Raw genomic sequence first — 14,837 nt, forward strand, 5'->3', positions numbered from 1 at the left:
TCTCTCCAGGACCTGGTGACAACCTTTGGCTTTGTATTGCCCTCCCACCTCTGAGTTTCTGTGAATTTCGTATTCATTTTAACATGGTCTTTATGTGCAGAATAGTGTACATATCAAACATGAGAAAGGAAAAACAGTTTATCTGTATATTTAGAAATGCATAGAAAAGCTCTTTAAGCCCAGTAACTGGTCTTCTCCAGGACAGGAAATGGTGTACATAGAGCCAGAGGCTGGGGAAGCTTGCTTCCTACTCCTTTGTACCTTGTGAAGAACCATGTATGTGGATTATCTATTTAAACAAGTGAATTGGCTCAGTGATAACGAACCCGACTGGTATCCGTGAGGACTCAGGTTTGATCCCTGGCCTCGCTCAGTGGGTTAAGGATCCAGTGTTGCTATGAGCTGTGGTGTGGGTCGCAGATGTGGCTCAGATCCGCTGTGGCTGTGGCTGTGGCATAGCCTTGCCGCTACAGCTCCAATTTGACCCTTAGCCTGGGAACTTGCACATGCCATGGGTACAGCCCAAAAAAGACAGAAATAAATAAATAAATAAACAAATGCATTAATTTTTTAAAATATAAAAGCATTTCTGCTTTTCTATAACAGAAGTATACCAGATGCACCATTGGTTTAACCTCCAGTTTTACCTTCTGGCACCTTGCTGTTTAGTCCAAAGCCACTGCAGTGAACAAGAGCGTGACAGTCTTGTTTTCCATCCCTCAATGCAGGCCTTAGAACCTTTCTGTGGCCCAGGCCTTCCAGCTGGGGAATGGCGAGAGTGGCACTTGCCACATTCCCCACAAGGGTAACATTGAGAAATGACTATCTACTGGTAAAGGATTTCAGGATCTGGGAATGAAGGAGAATAGATGAACACAAAACGCTCCTGCTTTTTAACCCCACGGAGTTCCAGGGAAATCTAATATAAAGGCTTCAGATCCATTTACAGTTGCTGCACTAAAGACGAATGCTAATTAGTGACATTGACAATTGTAATTTTCTTTGTAAACCTACTTGATGACTGGGAGCTGCAGGAATCTTGCTATATGAGCCTTCTCCCTTTGAAAACAAAGTCTCAGTCTGACCTACGAAACAGACAGGAAACCTGCCCACCTCAATTACAGGTCTCAGCTGAAAGGCAGATTTGGTGTCCATACGGTCTAGCTGGACAGCGTTTGCCTAACTGGGTCTGGTGACCGTGGCTTATCTTTTAATGAGGTTCTCCGTTCCTTCCCTCTCCAGTGCCCTCAGCCAAGGTGGGATGCACAGAAGGCATTTAACAAAGGAAGGCTGAACTAATGGCTGGCTGGCTACCTTCAGGAGTGCCCTCACTTTATAGACAGACAAACAGAAGTGCACAGAAACGCACCACCTTGCATGAATTCCATTATATAAGGAATCACTGGTTCAGGCAGGAGTCTCAGCTCATCTCTTCTACTGTCTGAGCAGAGAATGATTGGGAAATGCCTGCTTTTCCAGCTTCAAAATCAGGCAAATAGGAGGCATAGCTATAAAACAAGACCTGAAACTAGACAATCCAAGTAAATGACGAAACCCCCATCCCTCCCCAAATCTCGGTTTCCCCATGCCCATAAAATAAAACAACAGTACGACTGGGGGATCGCGCAGGTGTTCCCTCCAGTCTGTACCTAAGAGCCTCGTATGCACCAGCCACCTTGTTCCATCTCTTTCTCCAAGTTGTGTTTCTTTAATTCCTTGAGTTTCTCAAGAGTTTCAAGGGGGCGCTATGAATCTGGTTACTGGGCAGCCATCAGGCTCTCCCTTCCTTGGAGCTGCCGGGCCGCTGTCTCCCCGCTGGTAACCAAGCCCTTGTCTGCCTTTCGAGCCACCCAGCCCTTTCTTATTGTTGCTGTCTGTTTCCATTTGCTCCTTTTATTCTCCAGGTTTTCCTTGACTCTGATGTTTTCCCCCTGCTGCACAACAAGCCCTTCTGATCTCTGTGAAAGGCAAACCCGTGTCATTCTTCCAAATCATCATTGTATGACATGTTTTTATATCAGCCGGACAAAGGAGCTATTTGATCAGGGGGTATGGTGTGTGATTGTAAGAAATTCAGCTAGTCGGTGGCAACCATTGTTTCCCAAGCGGCTCCCTGACCCCATTCTGTTCCAGGAAAAACTCCCTGAGAGTGGCCTCTATTCATGGAGTCACACCAGTCCCCAGCCGCGCTCCAGGAGCGCGCTCAATTCCTAGCGCTGTCACCGATAGCTGCCCGCGGCCACCCTTTAACTCTTTCATCAGCATTAGGTTTCCAACCCCACAGCTGTTATCACGGCCGTGAGCTCAGGGGGTTAGAGATATAGGCATGCTCTCTGCTCTCCCTCTTATCTGGGAGAAATTTAACCTTCCTTTGAAATGGTCATTTGGAAATTACCCGTCTGCTGCTTTCAGCGCAGCAGGTCTGGCTAGCACGCCCTGCCCTCCTCGGTTTTCCCCTGAGGACAGCCTCCCCAGGTCTGCCAAGTCCAGGCCTCGCTGCTCCATGCTTGGCCTCCCGGTCTGGAGTCTGGTGGTACCCCACCATTGTTTCTGATCGCCTGAGGTGGGGCTGCAGGGCCCCTCCTCGCGGCCCCCAAGACTTTGGCAGATTGTTAATTAGTCCCCCAAAGATGAGGAAGTTCTTCTGCACACTAACAGGTATTACCTGCTTGGCCTTCCCTTCTTTTCCCTCCACTACACACGGGGCCCCTATATGTTTAAGGCCTTGGGTTGGGTATTGTCAGCAATATTGGGAGAGACAAGACTGTATAAAAGTTGGCCCTTGGCCCTGAGAACTCAGTGCATCAGTAAAAACGAGACAAGTAGACACATTTCCGCAGAAACACCCATAACATTTTCTCACTATTAACCCTGGGCCATTAAAACATTGTGAGGTTCACCCAAACTATCCTGGCCTAACTGCTCAGCACACCAACTACCCACTTGGCTGGAGTGCTCAAAACCACATGCAGTTGTGAGCTATATACCTGCCAAAACATCCAGCTGCCCTAAGTGTGTGTGTGATCTTAGCATTACACATCTGCAGAACAGCCCAGAGAATACTGGAAGATTCTCTGAAGCGTCTTAAAACCTAAACACTTTGGGACCGTCCTTATTATCCCTGTACTCATCTTACAGAGACTGGACATGGAGGGACTCACGCAAAGCCAATGGCTGAGTAAACTCTCAAACCTAGGACCTGTGGTTCATTTCTCCTCAAGTTCATTTTTCAATTCATTAAATTCTGCTCTTCTCCAAGAGGTTGCCAGTTCTCTCGGCCACTGGGAGTCAAGGAGCTCAAAGCCAATAAAAATGTTAACTCAAGAGTCTAGGATCTGGAGTTCCCATTGGGGCTTAGTGGAAACGAATCTGACTGGCATCCATGAGGACGCAGGTTCAATCCCTGGCCTCGCTCAGTGGGTTAAGGATCCAGTGTTGCTGTGAGCTATGGTGTAGGTTGCAAATGCGGCTCAGACCCTGCGTTGCTGTGGCTGTGGCATAGGCCAGCAGCTATAGCTCAAATTTGACCTCCATATGCCACAGGTGTGGCCCTAAAAAGACTAAAAAAAAAAAAAAAAAAAAAAAGGGCGGGGGTCTAGAATCCTCTGCCATATCCCCCATCAGTGTTCTGTGCCTTGAGCCAACAGAATGGTCCCTCCAGGAAGAGATTCTTAACCTGGCTTCTCCATCTCAATTCCTCTCTGGCCACAGGAAAACACTTCCGATGATGCAATAGCTACAAAATTAACGACTATAAGTTAATAAATAATTTGTTTTCCAAAGTACTAATTCATATTACCACATAGATGAACCTTGAAAACATTATAAGTGAAAGAAGGCTGACACAAAAGGCTATATACTGTGTGAACCCCAAACATGTGAAATGTCAGGAATCGGTAAATCTCTAGGCACAGAAAGATCAGCAGTTTCCAGGGGTTGGGAGGCGGGAGGGAATGGAGAGTGAAGGCTGATGGAGTTTTCTTTTTTTTCCTTTTCTTTTTTTTTCTTTTTTTTTTTTTTTTTTTTGTCTTTTTGCCTTTCCAAGGGCGGCCCCCACGGCATATGGAGGTTCCCAGGCCAGGGGTCGAATCGGAGCTGTAGCCGCCAGCCTACACCAGAGCCACAGCAACGCGGGATCCGAGTCGCATCTGCAACCTACACCACAGCTCATAGATGACCGGATCCTTAACCCACTGAGCAAGGCCAGGGACCAAACCTTCAACCTCATGGTTCCTAGTCAGATTTTTTGACCACTGAGCCACAACGGGGACTCCACGAGGTTTCTTTCTAGAGTGATGAAAATGTTCTGGAATTAGACAGCAGCAATAATTGTGCAACGTTGTCAACATACGAAAAACCATTGAATTGTATGCTTTAAAGGGGTAAATTTTGTGGTATGTGAATTACATCTTGACAGAAAAGAAAGAAGAGATGAGGGGAGGGAAACACCACCTTACAAAAAGAGAATTTGCCATCTAAACCAGAACTAAGACCCTTTGAGGTATTAATAATTGCTCTTGGAAAATAAGTATAACCCAGGACATATGGTCACTTCACCTAGAGACAACGAAGCTGAGCCCTGCCTGTCACCTCCCTTTATATCTTCTCCAAGGAGCCTGAGAATGGCCTGAGTCTACCCAGTCCAGCATTCTCTGGCCACCGTGGCCCCAGGGGCCATGAGAATTGTTCTCATTCTGCTTAGCTTTTCTGTTCCTAAATCCCCCAAGCCATTTGAGATTCTGTGTCTTCTTGAATGTCCCTTTACTTTTGTAATAAGCCTTAAAGGTTTTCTCTACTCTGTGGCCTTGGACCTCTTCCTATTCACCCAAGATTTTTCCGCTCAGTTATCAGACAATTAGGCGGTACCTTCTGTGCCAGGCTGTCAGGATGGGGGCCAAGGAACATAGCTGAAAAAGTCAAGCTTCCTTTCTTCCTGGAGTTCACTCCCTACTGAGGGGGGACCTTCAATTAAAAGGAAGAGGAAGCACTTTTTTTTTTTTAGTGTTTCTAAAGATAATCCATTTTTGATAAATTAGAACACAATGGGAACAGGGTGTATCTATCATATACATATAAAAAAGTCCAGTTTTAAACTGTGAGCAAGACAGGTGCACAGCCAGCGTGTGATCACAGGAACCCTGAAAACAGGAGTGCTGGGTGACCCGGAGAGGAAGCACTTTTGAGAGAGAGGGATGTGCTGGGTACAGGGGAGGCCCCCAAAGAGGGGAGACGTAACTCTTGCTGAAGCTGGGAGTGTCTAGATGCCTGGCGCTTGACTTCCCAGAGGGACTGTGATGGAGCCTGTCTTGGCGTCCCATGCAATGTCCTCACGTGCCATTCTCTCTGCCTAGATGAACCCTTTTGTGTCCTTCCAAACCCGACACTGCCTCCTCCCTGTGATCTCTCCCCCAATCGTCTGCCTTGGGTTTCCTGTCCCTTTTCCCCATCCCCTGTGGTGCCTGCCCCAGGTGGGCCCTCAGCCCCAGCGGCACATGGGGACACTAGCACTAGCAGCTCTGGAGCCTCTTTCCTGGCGGGACCTAAACTCCAACTCAGACTCCCATTCTCTAGAGGTCATCTGGATCTTTCCTTCCTAAGTGCATTGTGTTCTTGCCCACTTTTCTGCCCACTCACGAGGGCTTATAAGGTTAAGCCCCTTGACCAAGGTCACACAGCTGGTTGGCAACAAAAGCCAGGCTAGAACCCAGGTTTAGTCCTCAAAGTGAGGTCCTTCTGAGCTTCCAATGAGGGGTTTTATTTTCTAACAAAGTGCCTGTAACCTGAAGAGGGAAACTCCGGTCAACCCGCAGTCAGTTGTTTTGTTTTGTTTTCTATGTTTTTGCTTTAGCTGTCAGCCTAGGCCATTCCAGGGGTGGCAGGGGCAGTCAGAAGGAAGTGATTAGCGACCCCTCTCAGGGTGCATGTCAAGGTCTCAGCACAAACATCAGGCTGGAACTTCTGATCTCTCAGAGCCCACCTGCGTAACCCCAGTCCCCATGCCAGAACCCACATGCCACATGTGGTGCTTCTAACTAGGCGGAAGGAGCAATGGGATTTGTTCCCTCTTAGAAACAGAAGAAAAGGGGGGAGTTCCCATCGTGGCACAGTGGAAACGAATCTGACTAGGAACCATGAGGTTGTGGGTTCAATCCCTGGCCTTGTTCAGTGGGTTAAGGATTTGGCGTTGCCGTGGGCTGTGGTGTAGGCTGGCGGCTACAGCTCCAATTAGACCCCTAGCCTGGGAACCTCCATCTGCCTCACGGATGTGGCCCTAAAAAGACAAAAGACAAAAACCAAACAAACAAAACAGAAGAAATGGTTCATACTTGGCAGAGTCTGAGACAGAAAAGCTGGGAAGTTAAGAGCTCGAGTTTTAAAAGCCAGCAGATCTGAATTTAAATCCTTTGGAAGGAAGACATGCCTTCACTTTGCTGAGCCTCAGTATTTCCAGTTGTAAAATGGGGAATAAAAACTAATGTAGGGAATCAAATCCTCATGGGGACCACCACTACTGCAGAGTTTTGTCGTGACGATGAAATGAGATGAGGCATGTAAAGGGCTTCCTCAGCACAGTCCCAGGTAGATAGTAAGCACTTCATAAATGGTAGCTATTATTGCTATTTTTTTTCCCTAAAACTATTTCTAATCTTCCACGAATTCAAAACTCTGGAGATTGTTGGTCAGGTCTCCTCAGCTCATGTTTGCAGCCCTCTCATTTGCCCCATAATGCCAAGGTCAAGCACTAAGGCATTCAGCTTGGACTTCATTTATTTACCAAAATTTATGAAGCATCTACTATATTCCAAGACCACTTGAGGAATTATAGTTATCAATAAGTAGTTATAACTCAGTGTTATAAATAGAATAATGCGTGAGCCCACAGCGGATTGTCTGGGAGAAGTCACAGGGAGGAGGCAACTTCAGGTTTTGAAGGGCACGTAGGAGTTCATCCAGACAAGGAGAACAGCACATGGAAGACAAATGCACAGAAAAGCATGGAAGGTTTGGGAAATGGTTGAAAGATCTGTGTCACTAGAATCTCCCACAAAATTGGAAAGAGAGGAGTTCCTGTTGTGGCTCAGTGGTAATGAACCTGACTAGGAACCATGAGGACACAGGTTCGATCCCTGGCCTCGCTTAGTGGGTTAAGGATCTGGCGTTGCCATGAGCTGTGCTATAGGTCAAAGATGCAGCTCAGAGCTGGTGTTACTGTGGCTGTGGTGTAGGCTGCTGGCTACAGCTCTGATTCAACCCCTAGCCTGGGAACCTCCATGTGCTGTGGGTGAAGCCCTAAAAAGCAAAAAAAAAAAAAGCAGCGGGGGCGGGGGGGGGGGTGGTGGTGTGGGGAGATAAGTTTGGAAAGTTGTAGCCCAAGAGTGAAGGGCTTCATATGTTCAGCTGAAGGATTTGAATTTTGCCCTGAGGGGAGGGAAAAACAGGGGAGATTTTTGAGCATGCAAGTGACTCAAAACAATTTTTGGCTTGGTTTAGAAATGTTTGTTCTGGCAATTTTGCAGTAGGAAGACTGTAGAACAAGCCCCAACCTTGTCTGGCCGGCAAGGGGGTCCTGGCCTGCCACTGTTCTGGCTCCGGAGGGAGGCTGAAATGGGGGTTTCCTCCCCACTTTTGCAGGTGCTTTTTGTTCATTCAAATGTCACACAGGTTCTGAGGAACTTTCAAAGACACCAGAACATTTTCTTTAACAAAACAGGGCTGTGGAATTCCCGTTGTGCCTCAGTGGATACCAACCCTACTAGTATCCATGAAGACAGGGGTTCCATCCCTGGCCTCGCTTAGTGGGTTATGGAACTGGTGTTGCTGTAGCATAGGCCACAGACGTGGCTTGGATCCCGAATGGCTGTGGCTGGCAGCTTCAGCTCCAATTGGACCCCCAGCCTAAGAACATCCATATGGCGCAGGTGTGACCCTAAAAAGAAAAAAGAAAAAACAAAAGCCAAAAAACAGGGCTGTGGTGAATTCCTCTCAAAGTTCATTTTCTTTTTCTTTTTTTTTTTTTTTTTAGGGATGCACTTGTGGCATTTGGAGGTTCCCAGGCTAGGGGCCAATTTGAGGTGTAGCCAGTGGCCTACGCCACAGCCACAGCAACATGGGATCCAAGTCACATCTGTCACCTACACCACAGCTCACAGCAGCACTGGATCCTTAACCCACTGAGCAAGGCCAGGGATCTAACCCGCATCCTCATGGATACTCGTCGGGCTCATTAACCGCTGAGCCACAATGGGAACTCCTCAAAGTTCTTATTGTCGGTAGTATTCAAAACCAGCACTGATTTTGGAGTTCAGACTCCTGAATTTGAGAGTTCCTGTCGTGCTCAGTGGTTAACGAATCTGACTAGGAACCATGAGGTTGCAGGTTCAATCCCTGGCCTCGCTCAGTGAGTTAAGGATCCGGTGTTGCCCAGAGCTGTGGTGTAGGTCGAAGACACAGTTTGGATCCCGTGTTGCTGTTGGCTGTGGCATAGGCCGGCAGCTGCAGCTCCTATCAGGCCCCTAGCCTGGGAACCTCCATATGCCGCGGGTGCAACCCTAGAAAAAGACAAAGAAAGAGAGAAACAGACTCCTGAATTTTACCTCTGACTCTTGGTTAATCAGTTTTATGACCTTGGGCAAGTAAGCCTCTCTTCCTTAGTACGTCTCCCCTTCAACCAGGTGGGAGTTCCTCCTCCCAGAAATTCCCTAGCGCCATGTTGGTTCCTATCTGAGTCACTTTCTCCATTACATTCTGCTCTGTGTTGTTTGTCATTAGTATGCTTTGCAGATTGGAAAGACTAGAGTCAACAGATCTGGCTTCAAATCCTGGGCTGGCCGCTGACCAGCTGTGGGGCTGGAAGACATTATTTAACCCTGTTGAACTGTGATTTCTTCCTCTGCAAATTGGGAATATTGATACCTAACACATTAAGTCATCAGAAGATCAATAGAAAGAATAATTGAAATAAAGTATGTTACCAAGTGCTTGAAACATAAGGCACTCATGAAAGAATATTTATGTGAACATACCACACATACACACAGGTGCACTGTATTCTTGGTCCCAAGCACTTAGCTTAGAATATTGGTAAGTACAGACTCAGTAACAATATTGATACTGAATTTATGCCTTAATTTTCTTTTTTTTTTTCTTTTTTTGTCTTTTTGCCTTTTCTAGGACAACTCCTGTGGCATATGGAGGTTCCCAGGCTAGGGGTCCAATTGGAGCTACAGCTGCCGGCCTACACCACAGCCACAGCAACTCGGGATCTGAGCTGCATTTGCCACCTACACCACAGCTCACGGCAACGCCAGATCCTTAACCCACTGAGCAAGGCCAGGGATCAACCCTGCAACCTCATGGTTCCTAGTCAGATTCGTTAACCACTGCACCACGACGGGAACTCCTATGCCTTAACTTTCTTATTTTTGAAAGGTAATGATACATCCTGAGTGAGGTAAGTCAGAGTAAGATGAATACCATATGAAATCACTTATATGTGGGATCTAGTAAAATAACACAAAAGAACTTATTTATAAAACAGAAGCAAACTCAGATTTCCAAACCAGTCTTATAGTTACCATAGGGTAAACTATGGAGTAGGAGGAAGGCAGGAATTAGGAGGATGAGAATAATATATACACACTATTGTATAAAATAGGTAATTAACAAGAACCTATTGTATAGCGTATAGCACAGGGAAATCTACTCAACAGCTTGTAATAATCTATATAGGAAAAAATAATGCATATATACAGGTAGATAGAGATATAAACTGATTCACTTTGTTGCACCCTGAAACCAATTCAACATTGTAAGTCAACTATACTCCAATAAAATTTTTTTTGAAGTTATGACACTATCTGACTCATTTGCACTGAACAGTTGGAATAAAATTGAGAATCACACCCATTTGTAATTGTCTGATATCTGACCATCACTTGTGTATGTAGTTTCTCTTACTAGACGTAAACTCCCCAGGAACAGGAACTAAGTCATTGCTTTCCCTGTGAATAAGAGGCGGAGTGGAGTCTAGGGCTTGATGCATGGAATGGAAAGCATCCTTTTTAAGCCCACATGGAGCCAGTCCCAAGCTGAGAGCCCTCCTGTCCAGCCCACTATCCACTCTCAGTTGTCACCTTTGCTGACTGCACCGGCTCAAACACAGGCATCACAAAAGTTGACTTCTAGTTTGTCCTTGCGCATGGTATCCTTGGTTTCTTAGCCAAAGCCGCAGTCATTAATGGCAGCCAGAAGTCAGGCCTCCAGATGCCCAGATATTGGGAACATTAGCAGGGACCAGCAGGGTCTCCCTACCTGCAGGGCAGAAGCAGGCCTTGATGCCCACCCCAGAGGTCAATCATCTTGGAAGCCTGAACTAAGGAGGCTGCAGGTGAAGGGCAAGGCCACAGCCTCTGACTAAGCTCCTGGCCTTCAGCATGGCAAAATGACTCCTCCTCAGAGCCCAAAGCCACCTGCCACTCAGCAGTACTGCAAAGAGCCCCACAACAGACAGGAGCCCAGCCTCCCCGGACCCTGCCCGACCACCTTACCTTTGCCCTTTTCCCAGGTCGGCTCAATTTCAAGGATCCTCTGAAACGAAGCATTCTGCTGGGTTGGAATTTGCAGTGAGCCTTCAGAGCCACAGCAGGGCAGCCTAGTAGCTCAGCCCAGCACCTTGCCTTTGAGGGAGGCCCTGGGGCTCAGCCACTGGAGAGTCTGGAGCTGCTCTGGAAGGGGAAGAAAAGATCCCCTGTTGGCTCCCAGAATACCTCCAAGTCCTTGGCCCTCCAAGGTGACTCCTAACCTAGAGCTGAGCCCTTAGAGGCCCGCAGGGAGCAGGGTGAGCTTAGGATCATCAATGCAGCCCACCCAGGGCTTCTCCCTGAGGCGTCCGGGCTCCTCGGCAAAGGGGGAGAGGGAATGCCTCTAGCACGAAGATTAGCACGTACTGAGAGCCTCCTCTGTGCCGGGCCCCCGCGCTGAGTACTTGACATGCGGCCCTTCACCTGTCCGAGGCTCTGCTATGATCCTACTTTACGAATGAGGAAACTGAGCCCCGGAGCGGTGAAATCACTTTCGCAAAGTCACCAGGACCCAAGCTGGAGAAATGACTGCTCTTAGCGTTGGCATCACCGCACACCAACCACAGCTTGGGGTGAGGGGGGGAGAAAGAGTTTGTTTTGAAAGGAACCAGGGTTCCTGGGCTCTCGTGGGGGACCTGAAGACTTCCGAGAGGGGCGCGGCAGAAGGCACCTTTGTGCTTCAGTGTCCGAGAGCCCCGGGGCCGATCCTGGCTCAACGGCTCACCAGCTCTAGCACTTGGGGCAAATTGCTTAACCTCTCTTGGCCTTCATTTCCCCTTCGAAAAAATGGGCTGGTAGTACTGACCTTGCAGGGCTTACCCTGAGGGTGAGAAATAACACACGCAGCACCCTGGCACCTGACGGGCGCTCGATAAAGGGTAACCATGGGTATTACTCTTCCCTCCCCTCCCTTGGGGGTGCTGGCAGGCCCCCTCCCTAACCACCCAGCAGCCCCAGCAGCCCCCTGGAGTAAGTGGAAGCAGCTGGGAGGGGGCAGGGGCGGGGAGGGGGCCGCTTGAGGAACTGCAGGCCGGCCCTGAGGGCCTCACAGGGGATATTGGCCCTGGCCACAGGTGCACCAATTACTCTCCCCTGGAAAGCCTGGGGGTGCACTTCCCCCCTCATTTTCCCACTCGGCGCCGCTGACCTCTGGTTCTGCAGCAGGCGGTGGCAGCTCCCCGGCACCAGTCTGCTGGCTGGTCGTTCGTCTTCAGGTTTCACGGCCTCCCCGAGGCTCCCGGTGCTTTGCAAGTTTTCCCTCCCTTTCCCAGCCGCTTCCCAGTTAGCCTGGGAGCCTCTCCGTGGCAGCTCGTGTTTCATTCCTGGGAGCTTTGTTCCGAATGGAAGTTTCTGGTTGGGATAATCCCGGGGTGTGAGTGGTCAGTGCAGGAGGAGACGGGAGCCTCTCTGAGAGGCTGTGGGAACAAGCCCGCCGGTCCAGGTGCTCTGAATTGGGAGCAGGCTCGGCACCTTCCCAGAGGGGCCGAGGGGGTGGCCTGAGCCCACCCAGCCCTTCTCCTCTGGAGGGTCTTTGCCACCATCGTCCCCTCCTCCCCTGAAGGCCTGAGGAAAGCCTGCCGGGCTCCGGCCCCGTCTCCCTCCTCCCCGGCCACAGGGGGTGCGTCAGGCACGAAGGGGGTCCCGACTCCTGGGCTGGCCAAAGCCGATACTGTACACATCTATTTTATGAAATACGCCTCTATATCGGTTTGACTCAGGAAATAAGGCTCTGCTGCTGACAATCTTTTGAAAACAAATAATCTAGGGCAAACCTTTCACCTTCTAGACGAGGAAATTAAGGTTCCCAAAAGAGGAATCCACAGCTATGCGTTCTCAACGCCCGTCTTCTCCAGGATGGCTTTTACGAGTTGGTGGAATACCTGGTGATAGCCCACACCTGCCGTGTGGCAACCACAGGTTTGCTCGCCTGTGAACCCCACCCAGTAACATGCGGGCCACCTGAAGCGAGGGCCGTGCCTGGTCCTCCTCTTGAGCTCGGGGTGCACAGGAGTTGGGGCTGAGCAGAGCTGAGCTGACCTCCGTCAGAACCTCCCCCCGTGGCAGCCTCAGAGCCAGCATGGTCTCCACGCCCAGCCACCTGCCCTCCTCCTGAGACCTCTCTCCTCACCCAAGCCCTGCTCTTCCCCTGTCTCAGCCTTGCCCACACCTCAGCAGAGCTGACTGTCTAATGCAGCCATCTGAGTGGAAGGGAGGCTTCGGGAATCAGGGGGTCCTCATGGCTGCTTTGCAACACTTGCTTCAAAGCTGGTGTAGAGGAGGAGAAGCGCCCAGTGGATGTGTCGTGAATCATGCGAGGCCCTGGGGAGGAAGAGGCTGCTCTGGCTCAGAGGAAAGATAAGAAGCCTCACGTGTTGAGTCTCTGCGGCCTCGGTGCACCTCTCCCCTTGGCGACTCAGACTTCACTCTCCCCCCAGTTTGCCGTTTTGGGGGCTGGGAGAGGGCGAGCGAGCGAGGCCTCGGGGCTGAGCAGGAAGCTCACCTCCCTTGCAAGACACCAGCACCTCTGCGCCCTCATTTCTTCCAGGCCTTTGGGGCCCAGGCCTTTGACTGGCACACCTACTGGGGTGAGCGGAAGGGAGAACAGGGTCAGGTTTTGTGGACACGAAGGACTCGCCTTCTATATCACCCAGCCTCCTGGCTACCGCGGGCCCAGGGACACAACCTCCCTGGATATTCTGCCTCCCGCCTGGCTCCTCCTCGTGGTGCCCCTTGGATGACATCATGGTGCACCCCTGGGCTCCCAGGGCCTTAAGTCAGCCGGCCCTCCCCCTCCCCCAGAGCCTGTCCCCACAGCAGCCACTACGTTTGAGGAACCCACGTTAGGCCACCCTGCGACAGCTTCATGCTCCCGTAAATGCCGATCCTGTGACGATGCTATGGGGCAGAGCATGTTCCCTGTTTTGCGCGTGAGAAAAGTGAGGCCTAGAGAGGAGTGCAGTTCACAGTCAGGGAGCCAAGGCGCCAGGACTCAGCTGAGTTCCATCTGACTCCAAAGCCACAGCTGATTCCTGGCTGTTCCCCACGCTCTGTCTCTGAATCCCTTCTCTGACCTTGTGAGGCCTGGAGAATGGGGGGGCACTCATCAGTGTCAGCAGTCAGGGCAAATGCCAGGGGTCTTTGGGAGAAAGAGAAGGCTCCCTTTCCCTTTTTTTTTTTTTTTTTGTCTTTTTAGGGCCGCACCCGAGGCATGTGGAAGATCCCAGGCTAGGGGTCTAATCAGAGCAGCAGCTGCTGGCCTACACCAGAGCCTTAGCAATGTGAGATTGGAGCTGCGTTCGCGACCACAGTTCACGGCAGCGCCGGATCCTTAACCCACTGAGCGAGGCCAGGGATCAAACCTGCATCGTCATGGATACTAGTCAGGTTCAGAACCCGCTGCGCCACAATAGGAACTTCCCCTCTTGCTGTTTTTGATGAAACTATCCTCATGCAGAGGCCCGCTTCCTGGGCAGGCTCCCCAGAGGGCCCGCCACCAACACTGGACACTCCCCTCTCTCACACACTTGGGTGCACTCTGGTCTTACCCGGCTCCCCAAGGCAAAAATAACCCTTCAAGACACTGCATGCCGGAGTTCCCGTCATGGCACAGCGGAAACGAATCCGACTAGGAACCATGAGGTTGTGGGTTCCATCCCTGGCCTTGCTCAGTGGGTTAAGGATCTCGTGTTGCTGTGAGCTGTGGTGTAGGTTGCAGACATGGCTCAGATTTGGCGTTGCTGTGAGCTGTGGTGTAGGCCAGCGACTACAGTTTCTATTCGACCCCTAGCCTGGGAACCTCCATATGCCTCAGGTGGGGCCCTAAAAAGACAAAAAAGACCAAAAAAAAAAAAAAGACACTGCATGCCTATGCCCTGAGCCTCCTCACTCAGCACAAACCTTTACCCTTTTGGTCACAGCTCACCTTCTCTCCAGCTTTTATCCAGAGCCCCAGCTACCAATCATGCCTTGCCTAGGAGCACCCCTAGAAGCCACCTCTCCCTCCTTGGGCTGCTAGCACCTCCTCTCAGGAACCCCATCCACACCCCACCTGACTAGGGAGCATCCAGCCTGGCTTAATGGAAGTGACTGGAACTTGAGCCCAAGGTAGAGAAGTCAGCCCCAACCCTCGGAAGCCTAAGACCCAGCGTCCTACTGACCCGGCTCTCCTATCAGATCTGAGATCAGGCAGGTCCTACATGGTGTATTACCCGTGATGAATGTTTTATGAGTTTTCTCTTCATTACCAAGGGCTGCGGG

Source organism: Phacochoerus africanus, chromosome 15 (genome assembly GCF_016906955.1).
Source record: "Phacochoerus africanus isolate WHEZ1 chromosome 15, ROS_Pafr_v1, whole genome shotgun sequence".
NCBI classification, from domain to species: Eukaryota; Metazoa; Chordata; class Mammalia; order Artiodactyla; family Suidae; genus Phacochoerus; species Phacochoerus africanus.